Here is a 14,696-nt window from a genome sequence, read left to right on the forward strand (position 1 = left end):
AAGGACAGTGGTCTGTTTTCTCACTTCTGTAAAGTTCATAAAAATGGCATCGTCATCTCTTGCTAGTGTTTTAAATCTTACTCCACTTTTTGCTTTTTAGCTTTTGTGACCTTAAGGCTGGACGATTGTAACTCTTCATTAACTGGCTGCTCCGGCAAGTCTCCAAAGACGCTCCAGACGGTACAAAATGCTGCTGGCGAAGTACTGACTGGAATGAGGAGGGGGGAAAAATATGTTCGACTGTCAGCCAACAACAACACCATTATGCCTATTTTTAATAGTAGAAATACAATGAATAGCATTGTTAACTTTAATTGGTATAAGTAGTATTGTACACATTTTGGAAAACATGAAATGGACACCAGAAAGTAAAAGAAAAATGTCAATGTGAGGAGTGAGCATGCGGACACGTGGTGAAGATGAAGCCATCACCCTGAAAAGTTATGATGATGGGTGAGAAGCCTTAAACAATATTGTACAGTATAAATGCATCTCCAGTGGCTCTGAAGAACATTTGCAAAGTGTGAGCATTTTTTACATTTTTCACATGCCGCCAGTGTTAGGGCGTGAGATTTTACTGCTTAGCTTTTATTCTGAGGACGACTTTTATTTTGATTCATTCTTTTATATATTCTTTCCAAACCAGTTGATACGCTACCGTTTCCCCGGGCACATGAATTATTACCTCTGCCAAGCAGGTTTTCTTTGCCCTGGGTTTGTTTTGTTTGTAATATTTTTCATAAAGAAACCTTTTATTTTTAATGGTGTGCTAGTTTTCGTCCAAGGAAGTTGCTATTAAATTTGAGCAAGAATACCACACATTGACAAGTCAAAACAAAAACAAAAAATCATTACAATCACCATTTGTAAAATGACAAAATCAAGTTTCACTCAATTACAACCAAATCAGCAGTGCCAAAATCGGTATTGTCAAATTAAGCTTCATCCCAATTTGATCCAGAATGTCAACATTTGTACCGGTTCATTACTATTGTTCTGCTTTGGCAAAGGTCTGCCCTTTAATGATAATTCTTAAAGAATTGATGTATGTCTGTTGACATGTTGAAGTGCAGCCCATTCTCTCAGTGGATAAACACGGAGAAAAATATTCCTTCTTGTGGCTTTTTTTCCTTAACTATTAATGTATTTTCAATGTATAGTTTGTGATCATGCTGCAGTCTTTTAATTTTAGGCTTTTGTACCGTGAAGACGATAGAAAAGGCTTGAATGCACACATTATCCAAGTTCAGGCATGAAAATGCTTGAAGCTCTCTTGATTGAACAATACTAAAATGCAGAGTTTGGGGAAATTATTTTTGTTGAGTTCTCGCATGCATTCGTTTAGAGAATTCTCAATCCCCAAATTAGTCATCCATATTCCATTTATCACATGCAATATTTAGAAAGCTATTTAGAGCCATTTAGAGCAAGTCATTTGACATTGTTTGTGCGACATGATTTGTCTATTAGCAAATGAATTGTGAGTAAGTGCGAGGAAGGCGGCTGTTAGAGGCCGAGCCTGGACAAACGGCACTGATTAACTGTCATTCGGCTCTTTTAAACACGGAATTCATCTGTAAGTGCAGGATATATAATGCATGACTATGTACGTGCCCACTGCTTGATTGTATTCAATACTGACCCTCACACAAAGGCGCTATGTCTGTATTTTTGGGTGAGTGCCAAGGCCCGCTCAGGGAAACCTTTTCGGTTCGTAAACAAAGCTAATTGTTTTAATAAATCTTCACCATGTGGTTACATTCATATGTACTTTTGGATGGAGAACCAAACAAATGTTTTTTTTATTCTGCTGCTGCATGCTACTTTATTCAGAACGCCTGACACAGAGCAAAGAAACAGTATTGATTCGTTGATTTATGTATTTATTTTTTGGCTTCTGGCCTCCCCTTGCGCTAATAAAACTCACAGCATTGTACCATTCAGTATTTGTAAACATACTATATCTCGAGGGTAACAGTCTTTTTTTGTGTGCAACAAAGTTTGTACAAGCACTGCTTGTGAATTGACACATTACTATGCAGCCCGAATGAATGATGTGAGGCGTAATATAAATGCACCGGCTCATTAAGGTTGTGCCATTTGGAGTTGCTCCAAACGTCAAAAAACTTTGTCGAAACACATCATGCGCCTTATTAGACAAATAAGCTGTTTGTGTGTGCGTCTATGCGTTTATTCTTTGGCTTTTTGCAACACCGTCTACGTTTACATGCAGTCAATCTTCGGATTAAGGTTAGAATCCCAGTTTCTCAATTAATCGAGGTAACACGTTTACATGCATGGCGGAAAAAGTTACCCCGGGATTACGCCGCATGCGTGTGCGTTGCGTCTCCGCTCTGCCGCGTCTTACAGGCATGTTGTAGCCTATTCCAGCCGGGTTAGGGTACACTCTCGACTGGTCTCCAGTCAATCGCAGGTCACATATAGACGAACAACCATTTATACCTAATTAACCATTTTGAATCGTCACTGTAGCTGACATGCATGATTTTGGAATGTGAGAGGAAGCTAAAGTAGGCTACCCAAAGAAAACCCACACTTCTTACCACGAGTTCCTAGATAAAACTAATGTATTATTATCATTATTCTCATAAATGTTAAGTACATCCAGTGCTCTCATTTAAATGGATACCACAACAAAAAGGGGCAAATAAATATAGAGCTTTTCTAAAATGGACACATTTAACTTTTAAGCACAAAAAAAGCAATCCAATCAAATCAACCACGCTACTTCAGGTACAACTGGAAGAGAGTGGCCACACCGTTCAAATACATTATTTGGTATTAGGAACATTACATTTGCCTAGTTTCTTACACACTTTTTTTTTTTTTTTTTTTCTGGGGAGATCTCAGTATTGATCATTTGAAATGTCATCATCATTGTTCTCCCTTTTTTTTTTCTTTTTTTTTTTTTTACACACTTGATATGAGTCTATTATCCCAGTTGATTTTTTTCACTTGAATGATATTTTCCCCCCCACACCAATGAATGGAACCCACATCAGGAGCATAGCACTAATGCACGGCTTCAAATGATGTTAGTGGTTGCAGTAGTTCACTCCAGATCTGTGCTGCTGCCGCTCGTGTTTTGTCATTTGCTTGAATCATACGAAGACAGCCGGATGAATCAGTCAGAATTTCAGCTGTGTCAGCTCAGTCGTGCCCGTGGAAGAAGGAGAGTGGTGATGTGGGGGGGCTGTCCTTGAAGGAATGTTCAATTTGTGTTACTGATGGTGCTGGGCTGGACTCTAACAAAATAGTTCAGTATCCAAACGTGCAGATTGGAGAGAACAACACCAAATATTGAAACGTACTGAAGGGAAATTGTTTGATATGACACAATGACAAAACAAGAACATTATATTTATTTTATACTGTAGAAACTGATGCTTAATCAACTCTTGTCATTTCCCCCTGGCTGTATTGCAAGGCAAGAATAACCAATTCTGATTTCCTCAATAAAAGAGTCACAAAGCCATTATTTTCTGCTTATTGTTGACACGGAAGGTTTCAGTGAGATAATGGCCATTTATCAGAGCATGCTTAAAGACACTTGATTTAACTTGGCACAGTTAAATGTCAGTCTTGCAGAGGAGCTGTAAAGACAAGAAATTATTCAAATAAAGTGTTGTCATTCAGGCAGTCCTACCTGGAAGTACAGCGTGTGGGAGCACAGGAGTCATCGCTATGGAAACAAGCATAACACTAACAGACCGAGGCAACCATAACTTAAAGCTGCAGCTGTGTTGCTGAAGGAACAATGGATGATGGGAGGAACTTGTAGGAGCTCTACCATTTTCTTGTGTGTGATTGTCACCATGTCTTAAATTTTTATTTTTTTATTTTTATTTTTTTATCAATACGTAGACACAATTGACTGAAACATGCATCGAGAAATAGAGTTCAACAATTCAATCTTAAATTACCCTTTTTGAGAATCACAATTATGCAATAACTTGTTGCTAGGCAGAATGTGCGGTGCATAAAAAATATTCAGCCATTCCTGCCTTCAAGAGGGGTAACACACAGCAGAGGAAAACAAAAAAATGTGGCAGGAACACAGTAAGGGTGTGGCTAAAAAAACAAAAACACTGTTATAATAGGGCTATATGACAAGCACGTAACAGTATAATCCAATTAGACCAAAAACACATGCATTTTACACCATAGCTCCATCTGCTGGAATAGGAGGGACACCGGCCCACTTGCCACTCAGTGCATTCGGAGTTGGTACTTCCATCAGCAGTTATACAAGGAGGTCTTTTTCAACCCCCTGACCCTACACACACACTTGTCCCGTTTTTGAAGCCATTTCAACAAGATTAACCACAGTTTCCTTACAGTTGACGACGCCACACACAACTGCAATGCAGTGGTTGAATCATTACTATTGGAAACCCAGCAAAGCCAATATCACACATGGTTGGCTTTGACATTAACAAGAGCGAGGTATCCATGAAGAGAGAGGAAGGCAGCAAAGGCGGCAGATAAATGGATTAAATGTACAGAACATGGCACAGGCTTTTCCTGAATGCAACCCACATGGACAAGATGTACTGTACATGTGTTGTTCTCGTATATGAAATTACCATCAGTTACTTATCACGCATTATTATGCAGCAACCAGTAGAGCAGCCATTGATTCTGTTACATCTCGTTTTCAGGCGAAAGAACATCAACATAACATCAACTCTGGGATGTAGAGTCAAATATACAATAGCCCTGTTATTGCATATCTCTTCTTGTGGAAATAGGAATTTTAAATATACACTTACTTGACGTTTGGCCATCGTACCTGTTTGTCTCCTTTGAAATCAATAATTGCTTTGACATGGAGTAATGAAAACAACATGAAGTTTGAGGAGGAGTACAGTATATGAATATTGACAAGGAAGGTGGCCTGGTTCGAGAATGATGTAAGTGAAGGGATGGATGTTGACGACTTTGTGACCGAGGAACTAAATTAGTGTTACCTCAGATTTATCCAGATCTTCATTGGGGTTTGTGGGTTCTTTCTCCTTCGGCCCATGCGCAACCTCCCATTTCATGAAGTCATGGACTGTATATGTAGTTTTCTGGGACTGAGAAGGCAGTAAAACCAGGGACAGCGCTACACCAGGACTACTAGAAACTATGTAGCCCTTCCAGCATTTCCAGCATGTTATTTGATATTCTAAAATATATTTTGATTTTTTTTTTTACTTTACTTTTTTAAAAAGTGTTGTTGTTTTTTTTTTAAAGATGAGTTCCGCTGGGTACTAGTTATCCCAAGGACATCATGATCAGATCTGTTTTAAAAATAACTTTAACCCCTTCAAAACCATTGTACACACTATGTGTGAACACACTGTAAGAGCTACAAAACAAATACATACTTTACCATATTTAAGCCATATCCTAGGGTGACCATATGCCCATTTCCCAAAAAAGAGGACACTTGCCCCAGGCTTGAAATTGTGGTACCAGTCGCAGTTACACAGTGTTCTTCACCTCCTATTAGTCACGCAATGCCAACCGGACATTTTCATAAATTAATTAAAAACCCGAACGCCCAACAGGACGTAAGAAAATGTTATGTCCTCATAAAAGAGTACACATTTGGTCACCCTACCATATACTATAAATGAATTGCCTTAAATTATTACCTTTTATAGCCTTGACAATCTCTTCAGTAGAATTTATATTGTAAACATTTTAACCTTGCCTGGTGCCTTTATAAATACCTTAAAACAAAAATAACCATACAGAAATACAGATTCTTAGTCAATAAAACAGAATCTTGAGCAATAGCATTGCTAAATATTTACTAATAAATATTATATATAAATAATAAATATTTATTGTTAGCACACTCCAGTGGATGAAAACGGTAACGTTTTACTATGCAGTAAATTACACAATGAACATGAAATATAGCAACAATAGTTAAGCAATGAAACATTGCTCCAATACGAACCTTGTTCCCTTCTCAGCCAGGTGCTAAAGAATTGTTCACTGAATTAGTTGTAAACTTCAGTTTTCTCTGATTTCCAGTTTTCCTCTGATTATTATTATTATTTTTATTTTTTTCACTCAGTCACACAAACACACACACATACAAACATGGTCTCCCAGGCGGGGAAGCGAAGCCACACCAACCTGCATCGTAGGCGAGTGAGGGTACCACTCCGCCACCTAGAGCCCAGACAGCACTACTAATGGCAGTACTTTGGTTACTTACGTCAGTTCCTACCGGTTTATGAGACCTTTTCCTGTTTCCTTCAAAATAAAAGTATTAACTATATTATAATAGCACAATAAAACAACACAATTCTGCAATACAAAAATGCAAAAACTAAAATAATAGCAGGGCCATTTACATATTTTATTTTATATTTATATTTATTTTTTTTGCCCTGCAATTTGGCGCCCCCTCCACTAGATGGCGCCCTAGGCGCTTATGCCCTGGGCCAGCCCTCATGGTTACAGTGGACATGACATATTTGCGTGTCTAAACCAATGAAATGCATAATTTGGATGATGTCAACACTTCTGGTTCATGATTGGATCTTAACTAACCAATCACAATCACAAGTTGATTTGCATGATGTTCATGTGAAAAATGTTGCATATCAGCTTGGTAAGTTTTCAACACGTTACAGCCATATTATCCTGGTGTCCACTATAACAACTCAAAACATTTACCCCAAAATTTCAAAAAAGCTCGTATTATTTTAAAAATGTGTAACTGTGATACTGCTATATTTTTGCTCACTGTTATCATGCTACCAGAAGCTAATATTGGCCCATTTATACCCCCATGTATTGGTCAAGCCCTCCTTTAGCTCCGGGAGAGTAAAAGTCCTGCAGCTGTGTCTGCAGTAAACTTCTGTAAGTGCAAACAGTGAAATCCGAAAACACATCAAATTGAGTCTAGATCATTGCAAAAAAAAAAAAAAAAATGTTTGTCTTGCCTTAAATTTAGTGCATAATTCCTTTTGCTTTTCTGGATGTTTGAACAAGGTAATGGATGCTGTTGTTGTGACGTCATCTGCAGTCAATAGGGCTACCATAACTTTCGTAATAAATTGAAGTGGACAGATTACAAAACGACTCTAAAATGCATCATAATATCATACTGTTCTCTAATTGGATTTGACCACATTTTAACAGTGATCTGATTTCAAATATGGCAAACGTTCACTCTAATTTGCACTACAAACATACTCACAAAGGTTGCACACATTAAATTGAGGAGTTGCTGCTATCCTCAAGGATGTAAATATTTATCTACATTTGTTTATTTATTTTCCTTATCAAACCTTTATTTATCCAGGTTCGACAATTGAGAACAGTTCCTCATTTTCAGTGTTCACCTGGCAGCAGACTAAAGAGTGAGAAATGATGCAATAAACACACAATATGACATTTGGAATTAGCGAGGCCCTTAAAGCAAACGCAGCTCAAATGCTATCACGCATGTAAGTTATCCAGCAATACCACAACACAGCTATTGTCTGCCAGAGGCTGAACAATAGTGCGTTTTGATAAACACTCGTATCCCACCAGCGTGTTATGAGGACCTTAATAGGTTTCACTCGCTTTCATCTGCAATTGAAAGGATTTTCCTCAACATAATCATTTGCCTTTTCTGTCTTCCACCCTGTTCGTCCTCGTGGATGATTCAGTTCACATTCAGCAGTGAGGATTTTGAGGGTGGATTTGAGGTTGTGTTATTTATCTGAGCTTGTCTTGCCACTCATCTCTACACCTATTTTTCTCTTTAGTACTCCCCTGCGTCTGTGGGCTGTGGCAGTGCCAGTGACATGAGGGTCGCAAATCCAATAAATTTCATCACAGGCTCAAATCAGATTAGTTTAATCCAGTCTTGGGCAGGAGCTAGACACACTTCCTTGGGAAAATAAAAGCCCTAACCTCCACCAATTCAATAATATGGATCGAAGCAATCCCTTTTTTATTTTGTTTCTGGCCATTTTTAATAGCTATTAGGAGAAGTCTTAAAGATATGACACATACTACAACATATGGCAAATCTCATCAAAATGTACTAATGTTATTATCTATAGCTTCTATATTAAATAGAGAATCGTTTGATACTTTGAATTGGAATATTGATGGCACTTTTTCTTTTATTAGGCAAATCCCGATATATATTTTAAATGACTCCCTGTTAAATTCTTGTGAAATCACATAATCATGCAACATATTCTGCTTTTAAGAATTGGTTAGACATTTCTTGTTGTCTAGTGTATACTTCTCCATCCTTTTGAGTAAGTCAACAATGAGTGCATAAAATTATATAAAAATGAATATTCATGCATTTCACATCTAATTACTGCGTTGATTTTTACACTTCAGCCCCGGAATGAATTTTGCTTGGCAGCTATACGGTACCATCAAGCACAATTTAGGATACAATTGTGTGCGAATGATATCTCCCTTCAATTCTTTGACAAGCACCAATGCCGCTTATGCATCTCCCTTTAACACAGACACTATTTTATTATCCACTTTTTGTCTGTAGTTTCAACCCTGTTTATTGCTCACTCCTAGCCCCCACTATGGCATCTAATTAATCCTGAATGTATTGATTTAAGATCAGGTGGCTTTTTATGACTCCAATTTATTAAGAAGCTTGAGAGGCTTATAGAGCTTAACCGGAACCTTTGCCATCTTGCCACCACCTTCCAATTCCACACCCTGTGATATATTCCTCATGCTTCATGACAAGTGATTTGAATGATTTATAATCTCCTTTACTTGCATTTTGCCTGTTGACGTACAACACGACAGAGGAGTGTGCCACTTTGCTGATTTGAGAGCGACTGGCGCTGAATACATTTGCAGGAATTGCTAATTGGCAGAAAACTGAACAGCGTCTGTATCAGGTTTGCTTCCCACTGGGCATTTGATCATTCCAAAGCACAAGAAAGACAAATGGTTAGATGTCACGCTAGAGGCATGCAAGGACACTTGCATCGCCACAAGCAGCCAAGCAGCAGCCAGCCTGGCGTGTCGTCACTTTTGTTTTCTCCTTTTCCTCTCCGCTAAATCCACTTGAAGATGACCTCGGGGCTCCCTTTGTATTTCTCTCACATGGGGTCCACTTGTCCGAATGGCATCGAACATACGGTAATGATGCCTAGACAGGGTTTGGTAAGCGGTCAGACAGCTGCGAGCTACGGAGCAGATGGACTGATGTACCCTTTTCTGAGCTGAATGTCATTGGCTGGCATTTCCTACCACGCCTTGTGGGTAAGACGGCAGAAATGCCCTCAAGCAGAGTGGAAAGGCCCATCTCAGTGCAGAGATGTCCAGTTCATGGATAATGAGGTTGAAATGAGATTACAAGAAATGGTGTGGGCATAGAGCGCTATGAGAGGCCCTTGGTGCTTTAAGCAAACAGAACTGGGAAACATTTAAATGCATAATTGTGTTGCTTCACTCCCTATTTGAAAACAAAACTTGCAGAAATGAAGAGTCAGCATGGTATCATCAGAGTTTCTGCTGTCCGTGGCACACTATTAACGAGGGCTACCAGCAGAGAGGCTGCAGAAAACCAAAGCAACAAAAACATGACACACACACACACACACACAGACACAAAAACAAACATGCTTACAGACTTACAGAAACGCGTCTGTTTGCAAATCATTTACAATTGCCTCGTGCTGTGGACAAATAAACTTGGCTGTGTTTAAAGCTACTGAACGTGGAATATTCCATTTCAAATCGATGCTGCCACCTGCTGACGAAAAATGAAACTGCACATACCGTTCTTCACATACGTCACATCCGCAGACAGGGCGCGGGAAATTCTAACCCGATTTCAGTCTGAAAACTATTGGCCAGAGGCTTGGTGTTAATCTACTAATTAAAAGGCATTTCAGTCATAAATGGTCAAATAAAAAGCTTACTGTAAAGTAAATATTGCAGCTTTAATGAAATGTTCAATTATTGCTTAGTGTTCATGTGTGGCAAAATGTTCTGAATACTGTTAGGGGTTGGTGTTAGCACATCTGCCGTGACGAGGTCAAGATGTTCTGGGTTTGAAACTTTTGATTCCTGGAGTACTCCGGCTTCCTGCATTTTGGGTTTATCGAGGACTAACTTGTCCCTATGTGGGAGTAATAAGGTAATTTTGTCGAAACAGTGGTCTTGCATGAGATATGATCGACTTTTACTTGTGAATTTTAATGGCGGCATGCAGTTAACTTACTTCACAATTATCAGTAGTCTACTTTGTCAAATAGGGAAGAATTCTTAAAAAAAAAAAAAGAGGCTTCAAGATGTTTATTGCCACTCCCAGTTAAGTTTACTGTCAAACTAAAAATGTAACAATTACACTTTGTGTATTTAAAAAACAAACACATAGCTTAGCTTTTCCGTTTACTAGCTTAATGCTAAAGCTAAATAGCATCTTTGATACGATGCTATAAACCTTTATGTAACGGACTGAACACAAGTGGCAGTTAACAAAGCTGTCATATATTGTTAATTGTCTTAATATTAGTGCTAGACTGATAATCTAACAGGAGCTGAGACATCTCAATGAAAAATATATCCGTTTGTTTGTCCCTCTATTACTGCCTCCAGGTGGCACATTGGCACATTGGCCATTCAATTGATGCAGTGTGAAGACAATTCTTTTTAATTATGTCATTACTGTATGATTTTATAAAGTGCAATATTAAGGAGTGCTTTATGTCATCAATAAAATTCACATCACAATTATTTTGTTGTTTTTTGGGGAATGTTTGCAAAACGGGCACATCTTCATTTTTGTGTTGGGCAAGTCTGGTTTAGCGTGTGTTGTTGTGCTGTGCCCCTGGCACATCTGGCAATTTGGTGACAAAAAGTAGAACAGATTTTAGAATCGCAAAAAGCAGGTCTAAATGGTGGCAGGGGGTGTAACGTGATTTTGGTGGATTTGTTCGAGGCGTAGGCAGACAGATTCGACAGACCGTGGACAAGTTTGGTGCATGTCATTCTGTTTCATTCATAAATAAGACAACAGTGTGGGACAATGCATCTGAATCATTGTAGAAACCAATTAATTTAACCAATTATTATCATTATCATCATAAACATATTTTAATAGCACAGCCCTGACTGTGAGTTGATTTCTGGTTCCTGGTTACAAGAACTGTGTTTGACCGTCCTCATTTTAAAGGGAATAAGGGGAGCTGCTTCAATTGGCTGTGAGTTGGCTGCATTCCATCCCATAATGGGGTAAAACACCCTATTTTATCTGTGCTAGTCAAGCAAAATACCAAAAGAAAGAAAAATTCACCCATGCGCACAGGTAGACTGCGCCTTGCACTGGACTTGTGCTGGGCATGAAAATAGGACCTGTGTTGTGTTCGGCGTTCCAAAACGTATAAAAATGTTGATGCATCTACTACTTAATGATAGCTAGTATAATAACTATTTCATGATTTTTTTTTGAAGAAGAAGAAGAAGAAAAAGAAGAATGTGCATTCCTTTATGTTTCTCTAGAGTTTATCCTGCTGGTTCATCACCATAAAAGGACTACAGCTTTGAGATCTCTGAATAATTCTATTTTGTTGTCTTTTATAAGGCCAAGGGGGGAGATTGAGCATTTCAATGACCAAATCGTTCTACCTGGAATGTTCACCAAAACATTAAACAGTGTTACCAGTAACAACTAGTGTGAGGTCCAAGCATTCCTCCTAATCCCCCAACCCCCCCACCACCTTCTTTAATTTGGAGTCTGCCGTTGGCGGTAGCAATAACTGTAGATTAGCAGTGGTGGATTTCTCCAGGGAGAAGGACTACAGAGGAAATCGTTCCAGGCCATTCCTCGGCAAACGCTTTTCTTTCCAAAGGCCAGAATGCTCCGCTTCATTGTCTTTGCAGCCCCCGTATTGCCCCCACAACCACCGCTGCAGTTTTACGGCTCTTCTGAGGGACAATTTGTTTGTTGGGCCATGGTTTTATTTGTTGGTGCTCTGCGAAGGGTAGGAAAGGACATCAAATGAAAACCATTAATCACCTCACAGGCCATAAGAGATAATTGTGAAGGGAGAGAGAGAAAGACATTGAAGTGTGCCGGAAAGGAGGTAAACTAGATAAATCACAAAGTGAGATGTTAAGCCTCTACATACAACTGCCTTGGCCTTCAGTCATACTTGATTTACTTGTGCACACAAGTTAAATATGAGTGGGACTGTGGGATTGTTTGAACCAACAAATTGGGCAACTGATGAGGCTGCTCTGGGTTTAAAGGACAAAATACGGCATTTAGTTCAAACATAAGACAAATGTTTGAACAATGAAAGAAATGTGACGGACAAAATAGCCTCCATTTATTATCCCTAATAATGATGACATATTGTTTGTGATGTGTGGGTGTAGTCCATATGTTTGTCCTGTCAGCATTCCAGGGATTGATGTGAAGAAACAAAGTGCATGAGAAAAAAAGAGAGGAAAAAATGTAATGTATTAAGTATGGTGGATGCCTCCAGTGCAATTTAAATGACTCGTGAAGTCATCAACTGGCTCTTCTTCCATAACCTCTAATGAGCTAAACATATTTACATAATTTCTCAATGCAGCCAATAGCCACACCTTTTAAGTCTATACAGTGGAAGAAATCATGATATCCATGTTTCAACGTGCTTAACTACAACACAACACAATGTTAAAATAGAGTTCGTCCTCAAGTCGAATACCCACAAGTAAAAAGATTTTGGCAGAATTAAATCTTTTGTCAGTGCCTGGGCGGGTGTAACGTAGCGCAGTTAACTCATTCACTCCCAGCCATTTTCACTGAAGTAACCCCCTTCGCTCATGAATATTTTACTGGATTTTGACTGATTTTGCAAGGCCCAAAGATTACAGTCTCTTCATCAGGAAAAAAAAAAGTACATTTCTTTCTGTTTACATTTTGTAGAAATTAGCATTAGAATATAGCTAGTTTTCATCATTATTCACAAACCTGGGGAAAAGAGCTTGTTGCAACATGGTCCTGCAAGAGATCTCTTATACTCTGCTGCCACCTGCTGGCCATTTTTTTGTAATAACTACAATTGCTTTAAGCGACCTCTTCAGGTCAGAAGCTGCATTAAAGCCTTCTGTATGCTCTAGCAAAAAAAAAAAAAAACATAAAAAATGTATAAATGTGTTTTGGGGAACATGGCAATATTTAAAATAGAGCAAATGAGTTAAGAGAGAAATAACATCATAACCGATTGGGTTGACATAGTCGTAAATTTACCTCAAGTGTTTATTGTGTTGATTAGATTTTATTTGGTTTCATGTTTTCTCGGTGTCCCTTTTTCTCGTGTCTTGTCCATCTTGTTCGGTTCTTGTTTCCACCTGTCGTTGTCAGCTCTATCCAGCCACTGATCACACATCATGTTCTTGTATTTACTTCCCGGTTTCTTTTTGTCTTTGTTGATTCATTTTTTTCTGTTGCTGTTGTTATCAGTCACGTTTCAGAATGTGGTGAGTTTATTCCAAATTTTGGTTTCTTACATTGACTTTATTTAGTGTTATTGATTACTACAAACTTGCTTGTTTGCATTTATTTATTTATTGTTACTGTATATTTTTTTAAATAAATAAATTACAAGATTCCCACACTACTTACCTCTCTGCATTTGGGTCCCCCAAAGTTCTACCACACAAACTCCAAAACATGGCTGTGTGCTCCCAATATCCAGAGGTATTCCTGAAATCCACTTTTTTTTTATTTTCTTGACAGCAACATCATATAATACAATTGTATTTATTTGACAGTTTTGGTTTGCAGATCTTATTTGTGGAGGTTACAGCATTAATAGGTCAAATGTCTGAATTGTGGGGTGTATGCAGTATGTTCACGACAACAGGGATTGAGTGAATTCAATTATAAGCCTACCTTACTTTTCTTTATTTTTGTTTACCCTAGCCTGTATTATTAGTTTAAACCTTAGAAATACCACAGACTATGATAAAAAAAAAAATAAAAAAAAAGGTAAATATACTTTCAAACTCATCTTACATTTCCCATAATAATAAATGGCTTACAGATTTTGAAAAAATGCTCCTGAAATGCACATGCTGTATACATCATGCACATGCAGCAAAGAATAGAAAATAAAAAATACTAATAGTCTTATTAAGGTTTATTGCACACTGTGATGTTTTGTTGCGTTCCACCTGTTTTACCACAGTCAACAAAACTTTTTTTTATAAGTATGACTCAGCATCTATACAGTCAGTCCTCATCCTGTACCACCGCGTTATCCACCCCATTTCGTCCAACATCAAATAGAAGTAAATACAAGAGAGCCTATCATCTTCAATTTTTGTTGTTTGTTAGTCTCATTCCATGCAAGTTTCGTGTTATCCTGCAACAACAACATCTATTTCAAGCAACAATAAGTAATAGTTGAATTTCAAAATAACAGTCTCCAATTCATTACAATGCTACAATGGCTTCCCCTGGGCCGGGGGCTCCATCCATGGCTCAGGGCTCCGGGGCCATGGTGTTGTGCCTGCCCCGCTCCGGTGGGCCTCCTGGCACCTCGGGCGGGCCCCAGTATCCGGGGGGCGAGCCCTATCGACCCGCCGGGTTGGTCCCATATGCCCGCCGGGGTCCCGGTGGGGTGGGTGAGGTTTTGTGTGTGTGTGTGTGTGTGGGTGTAAGGGGGGGGTATTGGGTTGGTGCA

This window comes from Vanacampus margaritifer, chromosome 1 (genome assembly GCF_051991255.1).
Source record: "Vanacampus margaritifer isolate UIUO_Vmar chromosome 1, RoL_Vmar_1.0, whole genome shotgun sequence".
In the NCBI taxonomy this organism is placed as follows: Eukaryota; Metazoa; Chordata; class Actinopteri; order Syngnathiformes; family Syngnathidae; genus Vanacampus; species Vanacampus margaritifer.